Raw genomic sequence first — 8246 nt, 5'->3', positions numbered from 1 at the left:
AAAGCACACAGAAACTTATATTGCTTACAAACTGTATGGCTGTGGCAGGCTTCTTGTTATCTACTTCTTCTATCTTAAATTAACCCATTTCTGTTAGTCTATACTTTGCCACATGGCTCGTGGCTTACCGGTGTCTTTACATGTTGCTTCTCATGGCGGCGGCTGGCGGTGTCTCTCCCCAGCCTTCTACTTCCCAGAATTCTCTTCTCTCATGTCCCGCCTTATACTTCCTGCCTGGCCACTGGCCAATCAGAACTTTATTTACACAGAGTGATATCCACAGCAATGCTATTCTGTCTGCCTCCACAGAAAATGCCAGTCCCCTTCTTCCCCTCCCTATGAGGTTCTCTGCATTGTCAGTAATGTTGCTCTACCTTCCTCCTTGATATGTAAAAACCTGTTTTGTTCACAGTCAATTGCTCTGGAGAGCCAGTAGGCCTCAAGGCAAGAATATGGTCTGAACTTCATTAGCACAGTAAACAAAGTTATGCCTCTCCAACCAGCTTGTCTCCTAGGCTGAGAAGTTTAGCAGATCTGAGTAGCTAAACTGTTTGCCAATGGTCTGGGACTATTTGGACATTCAAGAATTTCATAGAAGAAGACAGCTGAAATATTAAAAGCTGGATAACACCAAATATTCATAATAAATGTCTTGCTTTTTGACTGACAAGATACTGGTGACACAGAAAAAGCTTAGAGAGAAAAGAATCATTATTATTTTATTTTTTTGGAGTGTTACCAGTCCAGGGGAGTTGGCATTTATCTGAGGTAAATCTGGCCTGTCCATATGGATTTAAGCTGGTTTCTGGAACTTGAAAAAAATTTCAGATATGTTAAAATTGGCTGTGAGAAAATTAGTGATTATTATGCTGTTTTAGTACTCTGCTTAATTCTTTACCTGAGATAAGCTTTATTAGAGGTAGTTTATTCAAGGCACCTGTTCCCTTCATTAGTTTAGCATCCAGGAAACACAGGTGATCAGTTGATGAGCATTTAACAATGTTAGACTGTTACATTACAGTCTGTTTTTTTGCAGAGACCAGGCGTTTTCGGATCTGGGAGTGTAAATACCTTTTGATTATTACTGTTTTGTTTTTGTTGTTGATTTTTCTCACCACCTGGATATTTTGATGGTCTTTTTTCCTCTGGCTTTGTGTGGCCCTAGTTAGGAAAGGAAGGGGTGGTACCTTATTCCTCTGGAATTTGTGACAAGGCATTGGATCCTGATGTCCTCTGGAGCTTGAGAGAACAAGGCTCTTTTGTGTCACTGTATATAAAGAGAGATTTTTCTGGGATGGAGGTGAGATAAAAGGTTTTAGATAAGACAGGTGGACCCAGTGAAGAAAGCCCTCGAGTTTAGCAGCTGTTGGAGTCACAAGAATTACCTTGAAGGGTCCTTGCCACTTAGGGGAAAGGGGTGAAAGGTGCTGGCCTGGAGGGGAAAGAAGAACCTGATCCCCAATGTAGATTGGAGGTGGGCAAGGATTGTCACATGGCTGAGGTAAGGAATGGTCTGCAAAACTTGATAGCATATACCTTAGGTGACATAGCATGGGAGTTAACAGGCTATCTGGAATGGCTGGAGGGTTGAATAGAAGAACTGGTGTTAGAACTGGCCTTCCATACATTAGTTCAAATGGAGAAATTGAAAGAGGCTTTTTAGGAAGAGCCCTGAGCCTGAGAAGAGCTAGAGGCAACAATCTTACCCAGTCGAGGTGAAGCTCCTGTGACATCTTAGTAAGAATGGTTTTTAAAGACCGGTTGGTATGCTCCACTTTTCCTGAGGATTGAGGATGGTATGGGATATGAAAATGCCAAGGAATGTTAAGCACCTTAGCTAGTGTCTGGGAAAGATGGGAGGTGAAATCTAGACCATTGTCAGACTGAAGGGAGGCAGGAATCCCAAACCGAGGAAAAATGTCTTGGAGAAGGAGGTCTGCAACTGACTGAGCCTGCTTATTAGAAACAGGATATGCCTCCACCCAATTTGAAAATGAGTCCACCATCACGAGGAGATATTTAATTTTCCTGACAGTGGGCATATGAGTAAAATCAAGCTGCCAGTCAGTTCCTGGAAGGGAACCTCTAGCCTGGTGGGTGGGAAAAGGCTGACTCCTGTACTTGGTATTGGGATCTGTTTTTTGGCAGATCTCACAAGAGGCAGTAATAGTTCTTAAGAACTGTAAGTCCTCAGAGGTGGGCTGCAGGTGGGCTTTCATGAATTGAGACAGAGCAAGATTATTAGGGTAGAAAGAGCTGGTGTAGATAGGAAAGAATTTCCCTAGTGTCAGGAGTTCCCTGTGAGGGTGTGAGCTACACTGTATGGATTCCTTGTGGTGTGTGATGTGAACTTGGCCCTGGAGGGCTGCTGTCCTGGCTGCCTGGTCAGCCCAGTTGTTTCCCTTAGAGATGATAGAGCTATTAGTCTAATGAGACAGACAGTGGACAATTCCTATAGCCTTTAGGAGGTGGGAAGCCTCCAGCATGGCCATTTTTTTGGCCTGAGTTAGATATAGATTCCCCCCTTTTGCTATGAGGAGGCCACACTCCCTCCAAATAGCAGCATGGGACAGCAGGATATGAAAAGCATATTTGGAGTCTATATAAACATTTAGAGATTGCCCCTGTGCCAATTGGAAGGCACAGGTGAGAGCTATCAGCTCAGCCTGTTGGTTAGTGGTGTGTGGGGGTAATGCCTGAGCCTCTATTATCTTAGTATCTGACACTATGGCATAACCTGTTTTATGGGTCCCTTCATATAAAAAGGAGCTTCCATCTGTGTACCAGGTATAAGTGGCCTGGGGCAATGTGCCCTCCTGTATGTGTGAAGGGTGAGGTAACAGTTCTTCTAAGGTTTCAGTGCAGGAATGAGAAGGAGAATAGTTAGCATTAGGTTGAGGGAGGAGGTTTGAAATTATAAGAGGTGGACAAGTCTGGAAAGTAAGTGTGCATCTTCTAGTAATGCCACCTGGTTAGAAAGAACCCAGGAAGGAGGTAAGTTTGTAAGCCTTTATAAGTTAAGAGATGGGACAGTTTATGGTGAGAGAAGACAGTAATAGGTGACCCAAAGGTTAGCTTCTTTGATTCCTGAATAAGGAGCTTTGCAGCTGCTAAGGCACAGATGTAAGGTGCCCAGCCCTGACTGGTAAGGTCTAGATTCTTTGCCAGATAGGCTACAGGTGCAAAGGAAGGTCACAGCTGATGCCCTGGTGATCCAAGGGCAAATCCCTCCTTCTCTGCTACATAGAGGGAGAAGGGATGGGTTAGGTCTAGGAGGTGGAATGCTGGGGCCTGGAGAAGAGCCTGTTGGAGCTTCTGGAAAGGTTTAGTAACAGGATGGAGGAGGGGCTCGTGTGGAGATCCCTGAGCTGCCTTATATAAGGGGCGAGCAAGGAGAGAAAAAGATGGAACCCAAGAATGTAGGAAGCCAGCTATTCCTAGGAAAAACAGAATCTCCTGCTTAGTAGAAGGGACTGTAAGAGACTGCATTAGATGCTTTCTGTCTACAGTAATAGCCTTATGGGTTGGAGTAATAGTTAGACCCAAATATGTGACCTGGGGAGTGGACAGCTGAACTTTAGAAGAAGATACCCCGTAACCTCAGCTGGATAAGAAATTTAGGAGAGCAGAGGTGTTAGTTTGGCTAACCTGTAAGGATGGGCTACAGAGTAAAATAACTACATACTGTATTAGTTTAGAGCCAGGGAGGGACAGAGAAAGCAGGTCAGAGCCCAGAGCCTGACCAAATAGGTGTGGACTGTCCCTGAATCCTTGTGGCAGAACAGTCCAGGTCAGCTGCGTGGACAGGTGAGTTTCGGGGTCAGTCCAGGTGAAAGCAAAGATATTTTGACACCGAGGACTGAGAGGGATAGAAAAGAAGGCATCCTTGAGATCTAGAACTGAGAAGTGAGAGGTTCCTAAAGGTATAGTGGACAGGAGAGTATAAGGGTTAGGCACTACAGGGTGGAGGGGGACCACTGCAGAATTAATGAGCTGGAGGTCTTGAACCAGGCGGTAGGTTCCATTGGAATTTTTAACTGCAAGTATGGGGGTGTTAAAAGGTAAAGAGGTTGGGCAGAGAAGCTTTTTCCTGAGAAGGTCAGAAATGATAGGCTTAAGTCCTCTTAGGTTCTGGAGTGAGAGAGGGTACTAAGCTTGGGTGATATATCTGGCAGGGCCCTGTAACTGAATAGTAATAGGCTGATGGTGCCTAGTGATAGAAGGGTTCTTTGTATCCCAGACTTTTGGGTCTACCTGAGAGGCTGGCAAGGGAAAAGAGCTGTTAGAATCAGTAGAGTGGGTGTCTAGGAGAAGAAGAGGAGCTGCTGGCAAGTCTAGGGTGAGGTGAATGTGGGGAGCAAAAGAAATGGACATTCCTACCTTAGCTAGAAGATTCCTTCCCATTAGCAGTACAGGACAGGTTGGTACCATTAAGAATGTGTGTGTGAGAGGAATACCTCTGAAAATGTAATTAAGTGGTGGTGTCTGGTGAGGTAGATAAGGCTGTCTCCCAACCCCAACAATAGGGAGATGAGAAGGAGGGGTAGGTCCCCCAAATTCTCTCAGGACAGAATAGGTAGTTCTGATGTCCAAAAGGTACGAGATGGGGCACCCATTTACTTTTGTTACTAACCTAGGTTCCCTGTGTGAAATGGGAGTGACCAGGACAGAAACCAGGCAGCACCAGTCATCATGGTAGACCAAGCCTAGAAAATCAGCTGGAGGGTGGTCTTCATCTGGCATTCCTATGCCACTAGGTGTATTAGGACAGTCTGCTGACAAGTAACCCTTTTGGCAACATTTTGGACAAGGCCCCATCAGTGCCCTTTGTGGGGCAGTGTTACAGGCCCAGGCCCAGTGGCTGTCTTTCCTGCACTTGAAACAGTGACCAGTTGGCTTTTGGGGAGCCAGTCAGATAGTATATGCCAGTACCTGGAAGTTCCTTTTTTGGGCCTTCTCATCTCTCCCATGGTACATCTTAAATGCTACCACTAGCACATCTGCCTATGGGGGCAGAGGGATGTTCTCTAAATGTTTAAGTTTCACCCTAATGTTGGGGAAGCTCTGTGAGACAAAGTGGGCCATTAGGAGCTGCCTGCCCTCAGGGCTCTCAGAGTCTAAGCTAGTGAACTGAAGTAGAGCCTTGGCAAGCCACTCTAAGAAGTGAGACAGATTTTTATCCTTACCTTGAATTATCATTTTTAGTTTTTTACAGTTTACTGGTTTTAGGGAAGCCTAACAGAGGCCTGTCAGGAGACAGGTAATAAATCTATCTCTGGCTAGAGACCCACCCTGGGTGTTAAAAGCCCAATGTGGTTCTTGATCAGGAACCACCTCAGTCCCTGGAAGGTGTGTGGGGTTAGTCTGGTGAACCTCAACTGCATGAGTCCTAGCTTGCTCCCAATACCTGTCTGCGTTCCTCCAGAAGTAGATTATTAGTAAGTATCGTGTATACATCATGAAAGGTGAGACTATAAGACTGAGTTATGTATTGAAACTATTTAATAAAGGAAGCAGAATTAGAGGTATAAGAACCCAGTTTCTTTTCTATCTGAGAGAGTTCTGTGAAAGAGAATGGAACATGGACCTTAATCAGTCTAGCCACACTGGCCACTCTCGCAAAGGGAGAATGGTTGGCAGGTTTGAATGGCTGGGGTCAGGCCCTTTAGCAGTCTGAGAGTGAGTGGAAGGAGGAGCAAAGGTTGGAGCCAGGGCAGGGCCTTTGGAAACAGCCACTGTCAAAGAAGAAATGGCTTTAGAAGAAGAGGAATTGGAGGAGCTGAAGGAACAGACACCCTAGGAGTAGGGGTGGTAGCAGAATGTCAGATAGATGGAGGTTCATTAGCAGGATCTAGAGCCAGAGTTTCCAGAGTCAGAGAATCGTCTGGTTCAGGCATAGCTAGGAGCATATGAGCAGGAGAGAAGGAATCCAGAAGAGAAGGCTTAGCACTGAGGAAGAGGAAGCCAATGACATAGGGCAACTCTTTCCATTTACCTGTTCACTGGCAGAAATTAGATAATTTCCGTACAATATCTGGATCTAAGGACCCTCTTGGTGGCCATTTTTGTTATTTTCTAAGGCCTATTTGGGCCATCTCTTAGAAAATAATAGAAAAGCAAAATAAAATAGTTCAGACAAAAACCTGGAGAATGGGTCAGTACTTTACTATTGCCCTTTGAATTGGGATCACAAATTATTTATCTTATCATCAATATTCCAGGGAGTTAAGGAGAATATGATTAATATTTTGGGTACCTAGCTTATTTCTATGATAGTCTCCCTAACTCCCTAGAACAAGTAAATGAGAGACTATTGAAATGAGATCAGAGACTGAAAAGGAGAATTAAGTGAAATTTCATAGATTGTTTAAGGAGAAATATATTAATTCATTTTCCTTTGAATAAGCATAGTGATTTTCTTTGATCAGTCTTAGATCCTGGGAGGAAACCAAAGGCAACATTAGTAGACTATATGTTTTGGGAGTCTCTATGAAAGCTCTGGCCAACAACTCTAAACAGGGATTTTCATGCCTTATAATGGGGCTTGTCTCCTTTTAAAGAAGAAATATAGGGTTCTCTATGGTGGGAGATAAGAACATATAAAATTCATAGTCATTTTAAAATTTAGGAAGACAGGAGATTATAAATATTAGTGTGACTATAAAACCAGTAATGTATTGGCTTATGTAGCACAAATTGTTAGAAGGTCTTGTAAATAAAAACAAACCCAGAGCCAGGTATTAGGGTGAATGCTGAGAGATCAGAGAGACAGAACAGGCCATAGCTAACCTCACCTCACTAACTTCTCTGCCAATCCTGCTCAAATTGGAAGGCTCTGAGTCTTCATCCAAATGGATCTCAGCTAAACTGCTGCTAAAAGCCTAAAAGCTTAACAAGACTCTGTTTCCTGGTCCTCATGCCTTATATGCCTTTTTGCCTCCTGCCATCACATTCTGGGATTAAAGGCATGTGTCACCATGTATGGCTGTTTCCAGTGTGGCTTTGAACTCACAGAGATCTGGATGGATCTCTGCCTCTGGCATGCTAGGATTAAAGGTGTATGTGCCACCGTTTTCTGGCCTCTATGTCTATCTAGTGGCTGTTCTGTTCTCTGACGCCAGATAAGTTTATTATGGTGCATGATACATTGGGGAACACAATATCACCACAGGCTTACATTGGATTTTAGACACCAGTAAGTCTCATCATCTTCCACATTCAACCCACAGAACCAGTGAAGTAGATGTATATTTTAGTATAAAGCAACTGGCTTGTTTTAAATGGGCAGAGGAAAAGGTCTCCATTAAGGTCTATGATATCTGATGTTTGTGATAGTTTCTGTTCTGCCAACAACTCCCAAATACCCAGCAGCTGCTTCCCAAATTACCTCACAGAAGCTTATATTAATTATAACCACTCAGCCATTAGCTCAGGCTTACTCCTGAGTAGGTCTTACACTTAAATTAACCCATAATTCTTATCTATGTTTAGCCATGTGGCTTGGTGCCTTTTCTCAGTTCTGCCTTGTCATCTTGCTTCCTCTGTGTCTGGCTGGAGACTCCTGATTTCACCCTTCGTCTTCTCAGCCTTCTTAGTTTTGCTGCCCCACCTATACTTCCTGCCTGGCTACTAGCCAATAAGCATTTTATTAAACCAATTTAAGTAACAAATCTCTACAGTGTACAAGAGCATTATCCCACAGCAATCTGAAGCCATAGATTCTTAGATGTAAGTTTTCAGTGACAGGCATGTGTTTTATCTTGTGGAGCAGGACTTTAATCCTATCTTGGCAGAAATTGTCTTTTAAACCCCAATACCATTCATGCCGCTATTATACCAATGAGCATATTGAGTCAGACCTTTTGGACTCTCAGGTATATACCTGACCTTTAAAACTATTTATACCTTCTTTCCCAAATTTCTTCTTATCATGATTTTAATTATTTTTTTTAAAGAATGAAAACAGGTTTATTTGAAATACTCTAAAGACAGTAGCAGGTATGGAAATAACAGAACTATCTGTGGGGTTCCAGTATTTCCACTGCCTAAACCTATTCCGTTCTCTAGATTCTTTCATATTTTTCCAGTAAATACATTTTGGGGGAATGCCACCTAAGAACATTCCCTCATTCTTGAGAAGTTGGATAAAGAAATATAAGTTCTTGTACTAACTTTTCAGAATACAGTTAGACTAGTTTGAAACCATACACAGTATTTTGAGAATGTTTTCTTTATTAAGAATGTTT

The sequence above is a fragment of the Onychomys torridus genome, chromosome X, assembly GCF_903995425.1.
Source record: "Onychomys torridus chromosome X, mOncTor1.1, whole genome shotgun sequence".
Classification (NCBI taxonomy): domain Eukaryota; kingdom Metazoa; phylum Chordata; class Mammalia; order Rodentia; family Cricetidae; genus Onychomys; species Onychomys torridus.
The sequence above is the reverse complement of the archived record's forward strand: the minus strand, read 5'-3'. Positions refer to the sequence as shown.